Source organism: Ambystoma mexicanum, chromosome 6q (genome assembly GCF_040938575.1).
Source record: "Ambystoma mexicanum isolate Mex_15411 chromosome 6q, UKY_AmexF1_1, whole genome shotgun sequence".
In the NCBI taxonomy this organism is placed as follows: Eukaryota; Metazoa; Chordata; class Amphibia; order Caudata; family Ambystomatidae; genus Ambystoma; species Ambystoma mexicanum.
In genome coordinates, this window is record NC_090937.1 from 1,402,428,585 (window position 1) to 1,402,447,861 (window position 19,277).

General features: G+C 47.6%; 1 protein-coding gene across 4 annotated transcripts in view; it reads right to left on the reverse strand.

The window, feature by feature from the left end:
• The window catches only part of HTT (huntingtin), a 2,905,635-nt gene that overhangs the window by 1,595,130 nt on the left and 1,291,228 nt on the right, over positions 1 to 19,277 (reverse strand). The gene's annotated exons all lie outside the window — the stretch shown is intronic.

Sequence of the window (19,277 nt, forward strand, 5' to 3'; positions counted from 1 at the left end):
AAGTCTACAAGAGAACTTTTAAAAAATGACATCTTAAAACATATTCATGACAGTTTTTGGCAAGCAATTGTCTGGGAAATAATTTCTTCCTTTCTAAACCTAAAGGATAACATTAAAGAAAATCAATATCAGACCATGCACTCAAGAAAGGCATCAAAATACTTTAAGTTAGATTGCTGCCAGAACTGGATTCATTAACAGCCATCTTACACAAAACATTTAATGAGGAACTTGCTGCAGGTGTGGTGAAGCTGTATGAAGAAGGAGGAATTGTTACACACATATTCCAACATATTAATTCATCTCATGCCTTGTCATTTTGAATGTCATTTACAGCCATTGGGTAAAGGGACCTACCCCCACCATTTAAGGAGCTGTGACTGCAGAGAATGTTTAATCCATTAAAGGAAGGAGTAGTGGTGCTCATAACATCAGACAAGCCCTTGATATTATACAGCTTACAATATACAGTCTTAGCGATAACCTGTTTTTAAGTCTAGATGTTGACAAAACATTACGTTTTCATTAACTCAAACTTTTTTCCAAGGGTAAAAGCAAGGCTGCCCTTTCTTGCACCTAATATTCAACTTGCACCTTAAATATCTTGCCATTGGAATATGCATGAATACAAAGTCAATAAAGGTCATCAGAGGGCGTGGCCTGGGGCGCCAGCGATGTGGCAGCTCCTCTGATGGCCTCTGTATGAAGCCTGCAGCTCTTGCTAATTAAAAGATGTTCCCACCGTCCTAGTGACGAAAAGAAGGTTGCTTTTGCGAGCAGAATGCCAGTGCTGCGCTGGGTGGCAAAACGAGCCCCTAACGCAAAACAGAACAGCAGAATGAAGCTTTCAAAATCTGCGGCGTCCGCCACGGAGGGGTCCAAAATGGCGGACGGACCAAAGAAGCTCCTCCACGGCGCCTTATCGGCTGCTTGCAGCAGATGTCTAATGCAGAAATCCACTACATGAAGAACGCTACCCGCCGATCGTCCCCTGTCCCTCCAACACCCCATAGCGGATGGCGCTTCATGACCACCGGCAACCACGATCGCGGCGAGAGGGAGACCAGCCGCACTGACCCACGGAGTCCCAGCCCCAGGCAGGGGAGCGGACCAGCCTTAAACTGCCTCTGGGGCAAAAGGCACAACAAACAGCTAAGTGGTGGCCGAGGGAGGCAGTAGCAGTATCCGGCACCCTAATGCCGTCGGGCAGCTCAGCACACTGTAGACATCCCACGCTTCCCCCGCTCAGCCTGCTGGGCGCCCCGGTGGTGCGAGAAGCACGGCTCCCTGATCGGCCCGACAGCCATGGACAAAGCTAAAGAAAAGGTATCCATGCCATACAACCCTGAGGGCAGTTTGCAACGCGGCCAAAAGCGGCTACCGGCCTCTACGCTCCACTAAGGGGGACTAATATCTGTCAGCATTCCCCCTCATAAGACTGGCTCCTTCCCCAGAAGCCTTGCACAATGTCCACTTTGTTACGTGGTACATTTCTGATTCTGCACTTTCTTTTGGTTCGAGATACATCACATCTGAAGCAGGAACACTGGCCTAATGATTTGACATAAGGACTGGCCTAAACATCTAACAGCCATGAAAGCAGATGTCGCAGAGAACCACCAGAGCACAACCAGCCCAGCTAGCTGTGGAATGCCGCAGGCCTCGCAGAGACGGGCATGAACAGCCCTCCCTTCGAGAATGTACACAGTTCGGATGCTGCTGGCTCAAGTCCCAAGGTTGATAAGAGCCTGACTTGCAAAGACAATCTGAAGTTACGAAATGTACTTGATTGCCTTTTCTTCGGCGAAATGAACTATTGTTATGAATACGTACGGCTAATGGGAGGAGATTAATATGTAGCTTTGCATTGTACATAAGTATGAGCCAGGCCTGGGAGGGGGCAGAGTCGATGCAGCCCTCCAGAGCCTGGTGTGTGTGTTAACATTACAGCACTTTTACAACCCCACTTCTGGCTTTGTGGGTTATTTGTGTCCGAGTGCCAAGTGCGTGGAATGCTTGAGACGGTGCGAGGGAGCTGGATTTGCACTAGTATCGGGGAGAGCAGGACGAACGATTGTAACATATGGTGCCGAAACCCGGGAGCTCTTCTGTTCATCAAGTGCACAGAGATAACAGCAATACAACGGGTAAGTGAAAACATTTTCGCGGACCCTGTTGCATGTTGCGGTAGTGGAATTTGGGGAATTTGGAGTCTTCAGGGACTCTAGGAATAATACAAAGATAGGGCAGAGCATTCTTAGGCACCTGTAATACAGTCAGAGCACCGGGGCGTGGAGAGTGGGTGTAGGGTCGATGCTGTAGAGGGCACAGAGTGGGAGGTCTGTCTGAAGGTTGAGTAAAAGAGGAATAAAAAGAGGAATAAAAGAGGAATAAAAGAGATTAAAGAATACAGATTACAGAATACAGTTTCAGTGGCAACATGGCAGATGCCGGTCCACTGACAAGGCAAGAGGCGGGTGAAGATCTGTCATATAAGTCGGGGGCAAGGGCTGTGCTGGAAAGGCTGAAGAGCATGTTGCACAATTGGGATGTGATCCCCCAGTCGGTACAAAGGAAGAAGGAGTTTGGGGCTGCCCACGAACATCAGTTACAAAGGGTGGTGAAGGGAATGGACAAGGGAGGAAGTGCTGAATCACAAGAAAAGGTACAGAGTGATCAGAGAGGCTCAGATTTTGAAGTAATGCTTACACAAAAGTTCATGATCGGCACAAGATGGCAGCTGCTAGTAGAGATAAGGAGGGTGGTTGAAGGGAATGTGGAGGAAAGGTTAAGATCCGCCAAGGGGTGGGCAGACATTCTGAATGCAGCTGATGACGCATGGCTGAAAATGAAAAAAACAGTGTTAGTAAAGGAGGGGGAGGAGAGAGGACACAAAGAGGGGCAGGAATGTGAGGTGCCAGCACCAGTGCCTTTGGGGGTTGGGGTGGATGACGCACAACGCTGTGGGGATGGCTCTATGTATTTCCGAGAAAGGGAAGGAAGTGGGGGAAGATACCGGAGGGAGGACATTTTGGAAGAGAGAGATGCAATCACTTATTTGGCAAACGGGGTCCTGACAAAATGGGGGAAGGCATGTCCAGACAAAGGGGCAATAAATAAACTGAATTTCAGAAGGACAGGTGACTGTGCAGTGTGCACCTTAGACAAGGAATTGAACAAGATGATAGTGAAAGGTGTAGTGTCAAGCGAATACATGCCAGAGAATGTCAAATCACAACAAGAGGCTTTCAGGGCATGTGCACCAGAGAAGCACATTGACAGGCCCACATATGAAGTTGGTGGTCAGTGTCAGCGTCACTTAATAGTGTTTGGGGGGGAAAGAGCAAAGCATGGTGAAGCACAATCAGTGGTGCTGCATCTGGGAAGAAAGATGGTAACTGCATCTGAGCGAGAGTGGCCCGTGGCACCTGACAATGATCCACAGCCAGAGCTAATGACATCCATAGAAGATAAGGAGTGTCATTTGATGGAGGGGCCACAGCTTGAAGTGGTGGAGATTATCTTACAGAAGAGCAAGAAGCAGGATCAAAGGAAATGTGAGCGCCTCCTGGGTATTTGGAAAGCAGAGGATGAACTAATGATTAAGCTTCTGAATGCAGAGAAAGGGCAAGACAATGCATTTCAGTGCCCGACAGAGAGGGCCTGGGGGCCCACAGCAAAAGATGAGTGGCAGGAGCACATGGACATTTGTGTGGCTCAATGGAAGAACAAACAGAAAGAGGTGCCCAAGAAGGAGCAGTTCAAACAGATGGATGAGAAAGACACACAGTGGCAAGACTGGCTGTCATTTGTTCTCCATGGACTGCTGAGAGAGTTTTCAGCGACCAGGTATTCACCATGGAAGATGCTACTTGGGAAAAATATGACAAGCACTGACAAGTGGCTGCTGACACTGACTGCGGGTGCACCTAGGGAATGGGAGGTACTAGAGGGTTACTATCTATTGGAAAGTAAGGGAGAGTTTGACTTGGACAGTGCAAACAAACATGACAGGCACATGTATGTGGTGTTGCTGAATGTGAGAGTGACAGGCATGCTCAGAGCTGGAAAGGGCGGGACATGTAGTTATGTTTGTTTTAGATGCACTGTAGATTATGGCTGAGGTTAATAGGTGGCAGTGTTTATGCAATACAGTACAGTGAAGGGCTTTAGATGAGTAAAGACATAAATACGCTGTCTTAGTTTGGTAATGTTTTTTGTTATTTTTCTGCTTCTTTATTGAGTAAGAATAGTTTTATTACAATGTGCTTATGTAGAAGTAGTGCAAGGGTTTTCGTTAGTGATTGATAGATAAAATAAGAAGAGATGAAAAAAAAGTGGGCACATGTTACGTGGTACATTTCTGATTCTGCACTTTCTTTTGGTTCGAGATACATCACATCTGAAGCAGGAACACTGGCCTAATGATTTGACATAAGGACTGGCCTAAACATCTAACAGCCATGAAAGCAGATGTCGCAGAGAACCACCAGAGCACAACCAGCCCAGCTAGCTGTGGAATGCCGCAGGCCTCGCAGAGACGGGCATGAACAGCCCTCCCTTCGAGAATGTACACAGTTCGGATGCTGCTGGCTCAAGTCCCAAGGTTGATAAGAGCCTGACTTGCAAAGACAATCTGAAGTTACGAAATGTACTTGATTGCCTTTTCTTCGGCGAAATGAACTATTGTTATGAATACGTACGGCTAATGGGAGGAGATTAATATGTAGCTTTGCATTGTACATAAGTATGAGCCAGGCCTGGGAGGGGGCAGAGTCGATGCAGCCCTCCAGAGCCTGGTGTGTGTGTTAACATTACAGCACTTTTACAACCCCACTTCTGGCTTTGTGGGTTATTTGTGTCCGAGTGCCAAGTGCGTGGAATGCTTGAGACGGTGCGAGGGAGCTGGATTTGCACTAGTATCGGGGAGAGCAGGACGAACGATTGTAACACACTTACCATCCAGGATCAACCCGGGCCCCACGGGAAGGGTGGCCTTCACAGAGGCACCACACAGCCCCACCCCAGATCGACTGGAACCCTCAGCATAACTGCTTCTCCCTGAGTGACCTGTGACAGCGGAGGGGAGCACATCAAGGGCATAGCCACTCCTCTGCCCTGACCACCCCACCTGCCGAGTACCATCTACCATCTGGGGCGCCCCGGCCCACGGCTCTACACCTTCCTGAGATTACGGGACCTGGCTATGGACATCTAGGGTGGCTAGGAACTCAACTTCACTGAGTCCGACAGGGAGTGAAGTGTCTGATCCTTACTCGCTGTTAACATCTTCTAGGCTCTCAAAACAACTGTGTACGAGCGCGATATAAATAAAATATCATATCATATATCATACCCCAGTGAGACTCTGGTGGCCTTCACCCTCCACCACCACAATAGCCACCAACCTTCCTTAAGCCCAGCTCGAAAAAGGATCCCACCAAGTGGCCCTGCCATTCACCCAAGAACTGAATTCACGCACATATTCTCCACTCAAAGATCAATACCAAGCCTTAGGCGATACTATCCTCCATAGTGTGCTGTACAATATCTAGCAGACCCCTCCCTGTCTATCAGAGCAACAATAATCGCTGGATCTCCCACCCTCCTCAGCTTTTCCTCTCCGGAAATCACACGGGAAGCCCTCGACAAAGACCTGAGGTAATGGCTAGCCATCAGAAAACCGCAAATAACTCAGACATCACCACCATGCTGCTTTCAGCGGAAAAAAATCTGAGCCCCGAAAACGCACGCCTCAAAAAACCCTGCAAGACAAAAAATTGCTGGCAACTAAAGAGGACATCCAAGCCTTCATGTCAGACATCAACGCAGAATTTAGATCATGCATGAAGGAGCTCGCCACCAAAATTGAGAGGACTGACCAAAAGGTCACGGACGCAAAGCAGAGACTGGGCAAGTGGAGGATTTGAACCAAGAGCACTCTGTAACTCTTGTGGAAGTACAACGGTCGATCCAGGCACTTCTTAATAGAAGCGAGATTCTCGAAATCAAACAGGAGGATCTCGAAAACAGGGCCTGACGTAACAATCTGCGAATATGAGGGGTCCCAGCTCTGTTCTGAATAAAGACCTGGCTGAGTACGTGGGTGACTTCTTCCAATCGTTATTGCCACACCTGGATAAACCACCACTTTTGCTGGACTTCACCCACATGTTGCGCCCTCGACGAGGAGTAAATTCGGACTCCCCCCGCAGATGTGATAACAAGGGTACACTTCCACACCACCAAAGAAGCCATTTCGGCAATAGGGCCGAACTGACCTTCCAAGGCTCCCCGCTCCAAATCTATGAAGACCTCTCCCTCTTGACGATACAAAATAGAAGGGCCCTTCGGCATCTTACGCTGTTCCTCCAAGACCATCAAGTGCGATACCGATGGCTGTTCCCAACGGCCCTACAATTTTCCTATAAAGGAACCCTATGCAGGATCAGTCACCTCGATGATGCTACAGCGATCCTACGCCCTGAATCTCCTGGGGGTGCAAAGAAACCCTCAACTGATCGCACTGGTGGCAAAGTAGACAATTCTCTCCCTAAACCGAGGCGATTATCCTGGACAAAGGTACAGAAGAACCGGAATGGGAAATTACCATCTGCGGCCCTGGCAGAAAATAGACGGCCCTGGAACATGGAGCTACAAGAACAATGCTGCAGGCTTCACCATGCCCAATTGCAAGGCGCATACCACCAATACCCCCTTAAAGTGGGACTCAGGCTTTGTTGACTGTCTTAGCCCCGCTGGCTAGCGGATATGCCGGACAGGCAAAACCGGCTTCCCAAATTTTCACAAGTTCGGCCTCCCGTTGGAGGTCAAGGTTAAAACCCCAGCCAAAAGATGACGTCATGCTAACTAAACCCCCAGGAGATGATTGAACCACGTTCATCCCAGTCCCCTCTCCCGGAACCCCCAAATGCCTCAAGCCCCCCCACCTAATACTGAAGATTGTCTCACTTAACATCAGGGGTCTGAATTCCCCTGCCAAGCGCAAATCCGCCTTGCAGAGACTACACAAGGGGGAAAGCGCAGTGACTTTTCTACAGGAGACATCTTCCAGCAGACTAGGTACGGCTCCGTAGTAGACACTTCCCGCTCCAATTCCTGGCTTCTAACGGCACTAAGAAGGACGGTACGGTGATCCTCTTCAAAAAAAGGGCTGAATCCACAAATATTGGAGACCCGACGATGCCCCGAAGGCTGTTATGTAGCGGTTAAATGCCTTCTGCTTGGGCAGCTGTATTCACTCATCTCGGTATATGCCCCGAACGACAGACAAGACATTTTCTATGAGGCACTGGGCAAAACCCTCCTCCCGTTTGCAGAAGGCCAAATAAGTATCGGAAGAGACTTTAATGGGGTCCATGATCCCACGAAAGACAAATCCCACCCTCCAACCCCCAGAGACTTTAAACTCGTCACCAACCTCCTTCCAGCTCCCCTGGAACCAGGATGTAGTAGACACATGGAGAGTGTGCCACCCTGCCGAAAGAGACTTCTCCTTTTACTCTCATGTGCACAGAACATTCTCCCGGATCGACTTCCTGCTGGCTTCCCCACAGATCTTAGCCTATGTCAATGAGGTAACCATCGGATCCAGGGTACTATCCCACCATGCCCCAATAACCCTGGCCCTCCGGGCTCATGACCCAAACTCAATTCCACGACGCTGATGGAATCTATATGAGCCCATCCTTAATGAAATAGCACTGAGAGACGTGTTTGCTAAGACAATGGAAAACCCAAATGAAGATACCTCCCCAGCCAACACTTGGGATGCCATGAAAGCAGTGGTGCAAGGAGAATTAATCGCACATGGGGCTGTGTTCCACAGACGCAAGCAACAAATCTGAATGAAAGTCGAGGAAGAGGTCCAGAGAGCTGAAACAGACCATAAAAGTAAAGGCTGGTCCCCGAAATTCCAACGGGCCCTACAGACTGCCTGGAAAAAGCTGGAAGCCCACTACGTGGAGAATACAGTACATCTACTAGCCAAAACCAAACAAAGCTACTACGCCAGAAACAACAAGACAAACAAATTACTGGTAGAGAAGTTAGCCAAGGCGAAGAGGAAAAACACGATCATAGGGCTTCGCGACCAACAAGGCAAGGTCCATTATGCGGAACAGGAAAAGCTGCAGCTGGCGGCTGCCCACCTCTACGAGGTAATGTCCGCACCACCACAGGACCAGAAAGAACAGTTACAGTACCTGCAAAAGGCTGCACTTCCCTGGCTTAAAGACTCTGTCCGGGAAAGCCTTGACGCCCCGATCTCAGGTGAGGAGGTTGAAGCTGTTATTAAATCCCTCAAATCCAGAGCTCCAGGGCCAGACGGATATTCAACAACATTTTACAAAATGTTCTGCCTCCAGCTAATTCCTCCTCTGGTCACCCTCTTTAACTTGTTTCCTGAGTCAGGATCTGTCACCCATTCTATGCAGGAATCGATCACCATTCTCCTACTCAAACCGGGCAAAGAACCCAGAAACAACGACTCATCTCCCTCCTAAACACAGATGCTAAAATCTACTCCAAAATCCTGGCGAACTGCCTAGTGGGCGTCCTGCCAGACAAAAACCCCTGACTAAACAGGCTTCATTAAAAATAGGTCAACAGGGGATAACATCCGTAGAGCCCTGAAACTCATCGATATCGCAACTAAGGACTTGCAGAAATTGGCACTTCTGGCTTTAGACACAACCAAAGCGTTCGACAAGGTGGACTGGGCCTTCATGCGCTTCACCCTCGAGGCCTTCCGTTTCGGGCAAACTTTCCAAAAACTTGTGCTAGCTAACTACCAACTCTGAAGGACCCTTCTCAAGATCAATGGCTCCCTGTCAAACACTATCCCCTTAACTTGCGGAACCAGACAAGGGTGCCCCCTATACCCGCTTTTATTTGTGCTGGTTAAGGAGTCCTTTTCCCAAAGGATTCAGCGGGACCAAGAGATCAAGGCCCTCCATATCAGCTAATCTCAGCACAAAATTGCTCTCTATGCAGACGATGTGCTGCTATCTACCACGAATATTAGCTCCTCGTTAAGGCCCACTCTCACGGAAATCAATAGATTTGGGAAGGTGGCAGGCTTCTCCATCAATTTTGTTAAGTCTGTTGCCCTGGGGATAGGCTTGGATCCCTTGAAACCCTCTGTCCAGTCCAATGGAGTGAAAAAGTAATTCCCTGCCTGGGAGTCCAGAATCCCACTTGTCCAGGAGATGTATATCGGGCGAATTTCCCTCTGCTCTTTAAAGAGCTTGAAAGGGGCCTAGACCGATGGCTGTCGCAAGAAATCTCACTCATCGGGCGCATCACTGCCTGTAAAATGAACCTCCTCCTGAGGTTCCTATACACCTGATCCTCTTTACCCACCACAATCCCCTTACCCACTCTCCGCCGCCTACAAAGGAAATTATTCCGGTTCATTTGAAAGGGTAGGAAGGCAAGGACTCCCCAGAGGGCGATGATGGGCAGCGCCAAGGTAGGCGGTTTGGGGGTCCCTGACCCACGCAAATATCAGGTAACAGCACAGCTGGCACACATACGAGAATGGGCCGTGTCCTCCGAGCGCCCGAGGTGGGTGGAAGCGGAATAATCCCATCTGCCTCTTCCCTTGCGCTTTCTCGCACACATCCCGCCCCCACTGCGCCAACACTGGAAGAGGATGCGGTATTCCACTAAACGCACTCGCAACACATGGGACTGGGCCTTGAGGCAGAAGGGCATCCCAAGGGGGACTAGGTCCCTCTTCCCCAATATTCCACAACCCCGCTTTCTCGCCAGGGTACCGCCCAGTGAACTTTAAAAACTGGATCACAGGTGGTCTTCAAACGTTGGGACAACTTTTTGAGGGGAACCGCCTCGCTCATTCGAACAATGTAAAACAGCCTTCCAGCTATCCAAAGCGGACATGTTCCCCTACATTCTACTGCAACATTGGTGATCTCATCCTTTAACCCGTCAAGCTGCGACTCGCACCCCAACCCCTTGAACTCGCATTAAAATATCTCCCGCCACATAGGAACACTTCCGCCCTCTATAAACATCTGCAAGACGACATACTCACCACAAGGGCCCCATATATGCTGTAATGGCAGACCTGGAGCACCCCTTGGAAGAACAGACCTAGGTGGACATTTGAACACGGACACACTCCTCATCCTTTTGCATCACCAATAGGGAATGCGCCCACAAGTTACTTCTACGCTGGTACTACACCCTCTCAGGCTACACCGCATTAACCGGGCCCTAAATCCCAGCTGCTGGCACCTATGTGGACAGCCAGGATCATACTTCCACATGTGGGGGTCATGCCCAATTGTAAAAGCTTTCTGGGTAAAATGTATCACCACGATGTAAGACATCACCCAAGTAGAAATTCCCATGGAACCCGAACCCATCTTACTAGGAGCCCCCGCTGCAGGGGTGTACCCAAGATCCGGAAAACGGGCCAAGCTGTTGACTCAATGCCTCTTGGCTGGGAAAATCACAATTGCCCGCCCTTGGAAAACCACCGAGGGCCCCTCTATGACTCTTTGGCGGATAAAAATCTGCAACATATTGATTGCAGAAAATGTGTCAGCAGCCAAAGCAGGCCTCCTTTATCGTTTCACAACCATTTCGGCACCATTCCTAGACTATGACCAAAACTTTCCAGCTCTAACCAACAAACCCCTCCAAACCAAGAGGGTCCTTCACGTAGAAGGTGAGCAATCGGTGGTGACATCCTCCAGGCCGGTCCGGGAGGAAGGCTGGGCCGAAGACTGAGGGAGGGAGGGTGGGTGGAAGGGTTGCTACATGGGATTGTGACTTGCTCTTTGTTGATCTCCGGTTATGGGGTTTAAGTTATGTTTTCTTTTTTTTACTTACCTGTACTGCTGTCATCTGTGTGCTGGTTTAAAATAAACATACATATATTTTTTAAAAAATCAAAAAAGGTCATCAGAGGTATTAAACACACGCATGCAGAAGACATGTTGCTTATATCTAACCCTGCAACATCACTGATCACATTTAAAAAAGGAAGAACTATTACCTATGACAGCATATCGCAAATTGGACAGATATCAAACATGCTAACCATATATGTAAAGGTCAGGAAGAAAATGTATGTACACTAGTCATTTAGGGGAGGGAAACACTTTGCTAGAATCAAATATTATCAGGGAAGCAAAAAAGCAACTGTTAAGATGGATTTTCAGAACCAGCCTTTTGGGAGGGTTCCGAGAGGCCAGCCTGGTTGATGAACACAGGAATTGACACTTGGGTTTAACCAAACTATCAGGGTAGTGTAGATGAACAGGAAGGCAATATTTGGAGGAGCTTGGCGTGTAATAGTACAGTAGTCACTCACAGAGCAGTAGTCACAGTAGTCACTCACAGAGCAGTCACATAAATCAAGGTAAACAGAAGTACTGTAGTGAACGAGAAGAAGGACTCTGACTATGTTGGGCGATAGTTAAAGATGTATATAAAGCAATAAAAACAAAAACGTCCTACAAGCCCTATTGCTATGAGGAAAGTTCCCAACTTAGTAAAAATAAAACTAAGGGTGCACATCAAGTCAAAAGTAAAAGTCTTCTGTCCGAATCCTAACCACTAACTGGCTCTACCCCCGTTAGGGAGAATTCTCTGTAAAGGCTAATTTCCCAAACCTAGTGAGTCCCCCCAGCAGCTTTGCTGGATTTTTGGGGTTTATTTTTTTTGGGGTTTATTTTTTCTCCTGCTAAGAGTGAGACTCTTTTACTCCCACTCTTTGAAAGATAAAGGAACACCTCAAATCATGTCTATGTGTTTTATGGGCTATGGGGTCTTTTACTCCATAGGGTCTCATGTGTTTTTGATGTGGGTTACACAGCACCCTCCGTGCCGTAACCCAGGGGTGTCGTAACGACCCCCCAACATAGACTCCATACCCTGGGACTGACTACTGTCTCCCAGGGCATGTAAAGTCACCATTGGCTTTACTAGTCCCAAATTATGAACAGAAACCAGTACAAATCATCATATTGTGGATGTACTGGTCGAGGCAATTCGATTGTCCCGGGGTCTGTTGTTCGAGGGGGCACGTCTCCGTCCCCCCTGATCGAGTTTTGGCTAGTGGCAGTGGATACTACTTTTTATATTCGACCGCGAATATATCTCTATGGGATTTTCCCATTGTTCGAGGCTACCAACTTTATTTAATTCTTATAGCCTCGAACATACCGCCGGTTTATTTAGTTAATATCAATTCACCGGTTGTTTTTTTGCCAGAACTCTATTCTAGAAAGGCGTTTGTGTTCTCTTCTGTGACTCCAACCCAAGTCGAGCCCTTTGTTCCACTTTTTGGCGGGCTTCTCCACAGAAGCCTCTAAAAGTGGTGCCACTCTGTCTGCGTACCACAGGGGGTGTGGGAGGGGGTTTAGGCACCCTGGACTGAGTTACCTTGGTAACTCAAGTCGCACTCTTGTGTGATTGGCCCAAGTGGTGAGCCGGCCGGCTCACCACTTAGCATGTTTGATTGACAGCTAGGCTGAGTGAATGGGGGTGTGCTGCATAAAAGCAGGGCTTTGGGGACTGGAACTTCAGAAGTCACCACAGGACCTAAGAATCCGAGGAGGGAGAAGCTGAGCCGACCTGCAACGACGACACCACCGGTGGAGCCCTGCTGAACCGTCTCACCACTTTTCCCGACGACAGAGGAGATCTCCAGTACGGAGAGTCTTTTTCCTTTGACTGGTGGGGATAACCAGCTTTGCCTTCTTTTCACCTTCCTGGAACATCTTGTGGCCGCCTTGCCTGTACCAAGCACCCCGGCACCCGTAATACCAAGGTTTACCACTACCGCAAAGAGAAGTGTAGTACCTTTTAACCGAAGAACCCCGCGGCTGGTTTCTTCCCTGGCAGTGCAACGACCTTCATCTTTGCTCGAAGGCGAGACCTCCTCTTCCTCTGGACGAAACACCGACTTGCACCTGCTGCCAGGAACAACTGCCCCCGCTGGAGCTTCCTTCACACTTAAGGTACTGTGTCCCGCCTGGCTTCCCTTGCGACAGATCGTTCGGGGTGACACTAAAGCCTCGACTTTCTAACCTGGGCTAGCCTGGGACAACCTAGCTAACGTTTCCTGACTTTAATTTCATCCTTTTTGTGCGAACTATCTACAAGACTCTTTGGGCATAACCCCACTGTGTGAACCTGGACCCCTTCTGCTTGCTCTCTCCAAGAGTGGGCCTTGCAATTGACTTGCTTGCTCTCCAGTAGAACTCTGCCTATCCTGCCTTACTGTGGTTCTTTTAAAAGTATTGAAACTTGTGTGTTTCCTTAACTCTGCCTTTTTGCCTCCCTTTCTTTATAACTTATTAGAGTGCCATCTTATGTTAAGCGCTCACCTCGGTCTGAAAATAAGTGGTGTTTCTCACTAAGACTTGTCTAATAATTGAATAGGGTTGTATATATATGATAGTGACTGTGTGCTGAATTTACTTACCTCTTTTTGCTAGTGTAATTTACAAGTGTGTCTTTAAATAAATAATTATATATTTTTACACCAAAGCTCTGGTCAGTGTTTGCTTGTGTTACTGTGTCTCTGTACCTATTGTGTATACTCTACATACTGCCTAACTCTTCTTGAGTGAAGTCTGACTGCTCAGCCACAGCTACCAAGTGAATCTGTGTGGTACAGACTGCTACCAAGTGGGTTTACTGCCAAACACCCGTAGTCTTAAATCTTTTGCAGTGGTCCCTAAGGGAACTGCACAGGTTTCTGCCTAACACCCACTTTAGAAAACACACAAATTAAATAACACAAAATAGGCATCTTTCATATCCAGTGTTGCCATGTAATCCCCCTTTTTTTAGAAGCAGGATTAACTCTTGTAGCATGGTCATGCAGAACTTTTGTGGCTTGACATACTTGTTTGTAGGCCTCAAATCTAATACAGGGCACATCGTTCAATATTTTTTGGGCACAAGGAATTAAGTTGAATAGATACCCCTGTTTACCTGGTTGGCTGGGACCACTTCCATGGCATCCATTAATAGAAGCGCTGTTATTTCCTCTTGAAGGATCCGCTGATGTTCTTCTGAGTGGACCTTCTGTCTCAGGGTGGGGGGGGGGGTGATTGCGAGGTCGTTGAAGTTCTACACAGTAGCCCCCTACTACCCTGGACAGCACCCATCTGTCTGAGGTGATACCCTCCCATGTGTGGGTGAAGTTGGAAATGCCTCCTCCTACTGGAGATGCATGGGAGGGTACCTGGAGCGGAATGTCACTTGCTCTGAGGTGGGGTGCCACCTCGAGCTTGGCCCCTACCCCGAGTACCACAACCTCTTAGTTGACCTCGTGGATAGCCTTGAAAGGATTGTACTTGGTTGTTGCCATAGGAACCCTGGCCTTGGTTGTACCCAGATCCGCTCTGAGAATTTTGGCCCCCAAAGCGGCGAAAATTGCCGTTACCTCTCTGTCCCGTGGGCTTGTTCGTGAGCTGGCCTAAAGACTTAAGAGTGTTGTATTAATCTTTAGCAGTTTTAAGTGAGTCTTCTACAGCCTTGCCAAAGAGCACATCTGTTTCCACCAGCATATCAATTAAGGTGGTCTGAGTTTCTGGTCTGAAGCCTGATTGGCAAAGCCATGCGTGTCTTTTTATGATAGTGCCCTCTGCGATGACTCTACCTGCATTGTCCGCCGCGTCAAAATTTGACTTTAGAAGGCAGGTAGACACTGCTCTACCGTCTGCTGCCACCTGGGCTAATTGAGACTTAAGTGGCTCAGGTGCGGATGAGAGTAATGCGGAAACTTCCTCCCACTTGTGGCAGTTCTAGCTTGCCAAAAGTGTAGCAGTATTTGCGATTCTTGTATGGTACGCCACAGAAGAGGCTACCTTCCTGCCCATTGCAAACATTTTCTTGCTCTCCTTATCAGGAGGCGCCTCTGAGGAAGTAAGAGGAGTGCCTGCTCTTTTACGTGTGGTGGCAACCACCAAAGAGTCTGGCCTCTTATGTATAGGGGGTCAGAAGGTGCAGGTCTGAACATTTTCTCCACACAAGGGTTAACGGCCCGTGTGAGGTTAGGTGCCTCTAAAGAAGGTTGGATTCTGTGTTGCACAGACTTTAGCAGTGGAATAAATTGTCCAACTGTTTTTTTTTTATCTCCCAACAATTGCTCAGCAAAGTCTTTGTCTTCTACAACTTCTTGTGTGTCTATGAGGAAATGTTCTGCCGCTTTGGTTAGGACTTCGTTGAGAAGGGGTCGATTGTCTACGGGGGAATCTACCCTTGGAGGGCCTTGATTAATGGGTGAACCTATGGAATACATGTTTGCCTTCTGGTCCGGGTCCTCATCGTCCCCATAATAAAGTTTGTCTAAGTCCTCATCAATAAGTTGAGGGTCAGATGTATCCACAAACAAAAGGTCATCCTGTTCTTCTGGATGAACTTCAGGGTCATATAGATCTAGGTCTGGGCTTACTTTCATTTCATTCAGTTCAGCAGCATTGCACAGAGTTCCGCAATTGCAAAGAAGTGAGAGAGTGCATCTGGCACTGGCCACGATATACTTAATTGGTTAGGCTAGCTCTTGAAACTTTCAGCCTCAGATGAAGAGTCGGTGATGACTCGAAACACGTGTCAGGCTACTTCGTTATTAAACTCATTGGACTCATGAGAAATCCCTCCTTCTTTGAATTACTTGGAACACCTGTCACTATTGCACTGTTCAGCGCAGTGAGACTGAGAACTGTGTTCATTTAGGCTCTTAACTGTGGGTGGCATCTGGCAGTGCTCCCACACCCCTCAGCAACCTGCAGCTTTAGTGCTTCCCCAATTCCTTCAGTATACAAGCGCTCTGGACTTTGACTTTTTCTGCCAAACCTGTATGTTTCATATAGATCTATAACTTTGCCCTGAGCTGGGGCATCAGAACGAGCCCTCTTGATAGGGGGTTGAGAGACAGAGCGTTGAGAGCCTGATGGGGCTGAGGTGGGCTGTGTGGCCTGAAAACCTTTAAGATAATCAGGATTTTTTTCAAAGAAATTTGCCATAAAGGTCATTCATCGCATGACTCTGTCGATGTCCTGCGAAGACCAATCCTTCAAGCTTGGAATTACAATTTCGGGATCTGACTCGAGAATACCCAGGTCTTCATTAGTAGGAGGAATAGGCCTAGATGTAGAGTCTTTAGGTTTCCCTATTGGTTTGGATAAGATACCCTTTTGTGAGGACCTGTCCCTAGTAGGGCTCTTTTCTCTATGGGTGGTCTTAGATGGTGTTTTATGGTGTTTTTCCCCACCCTGGGGCCCAGAGGAGTGTGTAACTGACTTTTTGGGGCCTGACATTTTACCAGATGAAGAAAGTCGAATTTCAGGTGTGGGGGCCGAGGTTTCGGCTGCAGACGAACGACCTTCGGGCAGTGTTTTTAATGCGACACCCTTACCATCTTTCGACGTCTTAGCCTTTTCATGCAGCGATCTGGAACGAGTTTGTACAGAGGACTGGGATTTGGTAGACCGTTCACGGGGTGTCGAACGTTGCCGTCTATCTGACTCATCTGTCGAATGTCGATTGTCGACTGGGGCCTGTGTGTTTTGTGGTGTGTGCCCTTGTAGCGCTTCTGCCACCGAGTGCAGTCCCCACAACATGGCCGCCACACTGTCCTACACGGTCGGGGGCTTGCGCTTGGGTGGCTAAAGATACTCCAGTGCCCTCGCTGTCCGAAAGTGCGGCGTCGCTGAAGGCTCCTATATCCATGGCCTCGACTTGCCTGGCGTAGTGGACCCAGCGCTTAGTGGAACGTCCTCGGCTTGAAGAGCCTGCCGGCTCGATAAGACGTCTCGATGTAGTCTCTTGGGAGACACAAGTTGCAAACTAGATGTTTGTCTACCCAGGGGAACTTACGGTTGTACTTAGGGCAACATTTAAATGGAGTGTTGTCCATAATACTGGGTAAATGGTATGGCAGCTGGGCAAACAAACTGTAGGAAGGGGAGACTATGCATTCTAAAAATGGCCTAACAATGGTTTCCCCCCTCCCTCCCTACTGTCTGGGCTGAGGCCCGGGGTGGCCTTCCAAGGCCGTACTGTCCGTCACAGTGTCTCCGACAGTAGTATTCTTTCTGCTTCTTCGGCGTGGTGTTACGAAGTCAAAGAAAGGATAGAAAGAAAAACTATCATAATTAACAAATTCAATGGCTTATCGCCGAAAGGAACTTCGCTATAAGTGTCCGTCTAGCATGGCGAAAAAAAATAATCTGAGGGACCTCGACGCGTGAGGGATCATGGGTACAGTGGACGTTACACTAGGGATAGTATTACTGGCACGCCCTGTCGGCGTCCCTTTTCGAGTTTCAAAAACAACAACTGTAATACTCCGCAGCTTCCACTAGATGTCGGACTATGTACAGCATGTGACCTACGCAGATTTCGACTAACAGCAGCATTATACTAGCGAGAGCGTTAATCTTGTCTAAACTGGATTACTGCAATGCACTCTATGCAGGAGCAAACAAACAAATCCCAAACAAACTCCAAATTCTACAAAATAATGCTCTCAGAACAGCCTTGAGCATCCCAAGGAGAGAGCATATATCAGAAATGAGAAGGAATCACAAATGGCTCTCCATTAAGGACAGGATTAATTAGTCTACACGTAAATGCCTTAATAATGCTGCTCCACAGTACCTAAGAGAAAATCATCAAAAAAAACCTGACTGCCCAGGTCCACTAACTCCTTTAGCATTACAGTTCCACGGTTCAACCTGAAAAGAGCTGGAGGCAACAGCATCCCCGTTCAAGCTGCCCAAGCCTGGAACACCCTGCCCATTGCGTACCGATCAGTCCTTCCAAAGCTTTAGGACCAACACTAAAAAGTGTCTATCTGTGAATGACATTCCTGGCCGGAATATTTAGAGTACCCGAGTCCTCGCTCAATTTTTCTCCTGATTACTCACTTGTCCTCTGACTTTTGTAAATGCTTTTCTGTAATTGCGTTATTGCTATGTCACTTGACTTGCCATTGCTTATAGCCTACACTTGTTTCTCTATGTATATATTGTATGTACCTATTTTGTGCTATGATTATATTGCCTGTATCAATTCTGGATCTAAGCTGTCTCGCAATGCGCCCAGATACCTTAGGGTGAGGCGAGCTTTATAAATCAATAAAACAAACATATATACATATATATATATATATATATAGTGAAAAAAACATTGTTAAAGGTTATGATAACAAGTAAAACCGAAAAACCCCAGAAATTCTATGGTAAACTAAGCAACCACAACTCGCGCCACCACCGTGCATTGCAAGACTAACACCCAGGACATCAAAGATGAGATCACAAATGTCATTCATGACATCACTGTTGACATCACATATGAAATTAATTTTGATGAAAAGTCCCTACAAAGGGTTGTGTTTATAATGTTGGTTATAAGATGTCAGCGATGATTGGGAAACCTATCATGAACTACTTAATGTATTAAAGAAGTTCTTCACGCAGTTTCAAAGAGTGGCACCAAAGCTATAAGCCATCCAAAAACTGCTTTTCACTGACCCTGCAATACAGAAATATGCATGGATGTTACCGAACATCTGAGATATTAGCGAACAACACAGGAAGGTCCCCGAACATCTGAGATGTTCGCAGACATCAGAGAAGAAAACACAACAGATTTAGGGCTTTTTATGGCCATATACCATTACATCCTCATCACCCCTCACCTCTCCAGGGATAGTTACATTTGTTTGACAAGTGTAATGTTGTGTTTTTAAATATGTTTTTACCTCAATGTCTGCGGACTACGGTTGCTGTTCAGGAATCCAACATGGCATCAGTTTCAAAGGTTTTGAGGCACCTCACGTTTTTAACCGACCAATCAGGGGGCACAGACGATGTCCGTGAACGTCATACCGCTCTCGATTGGTCCAGAGGCGTCCGCAGACCATGAATCAGGAAGTGCGTCCTCAGACCAGATCCAGATATCACAAATTTTCTTTTACCTACTTTTGGCAATTTTCTTAAAAAAGACTTGACGGATTTACACCAAAATTTCAAAAGTACGCTTTCAGGACCAAGCCGCCGCTCCTGGTGGTGAAAATCCATCCAAAGGTTTGGACTGTAGGTACGAGCAAACATTTCTTTATATTGTGTCTGAGGATTTCCACACATTTTGGGACCCCACCTATAATTTAGCCCCCCGCCCCCCGGACGAAACCGCACCAAACTTCACAAACTTTCTGATGGGGGCATTTATATTTTCTGCAAAGTTTGGTGAGGATTCATCCA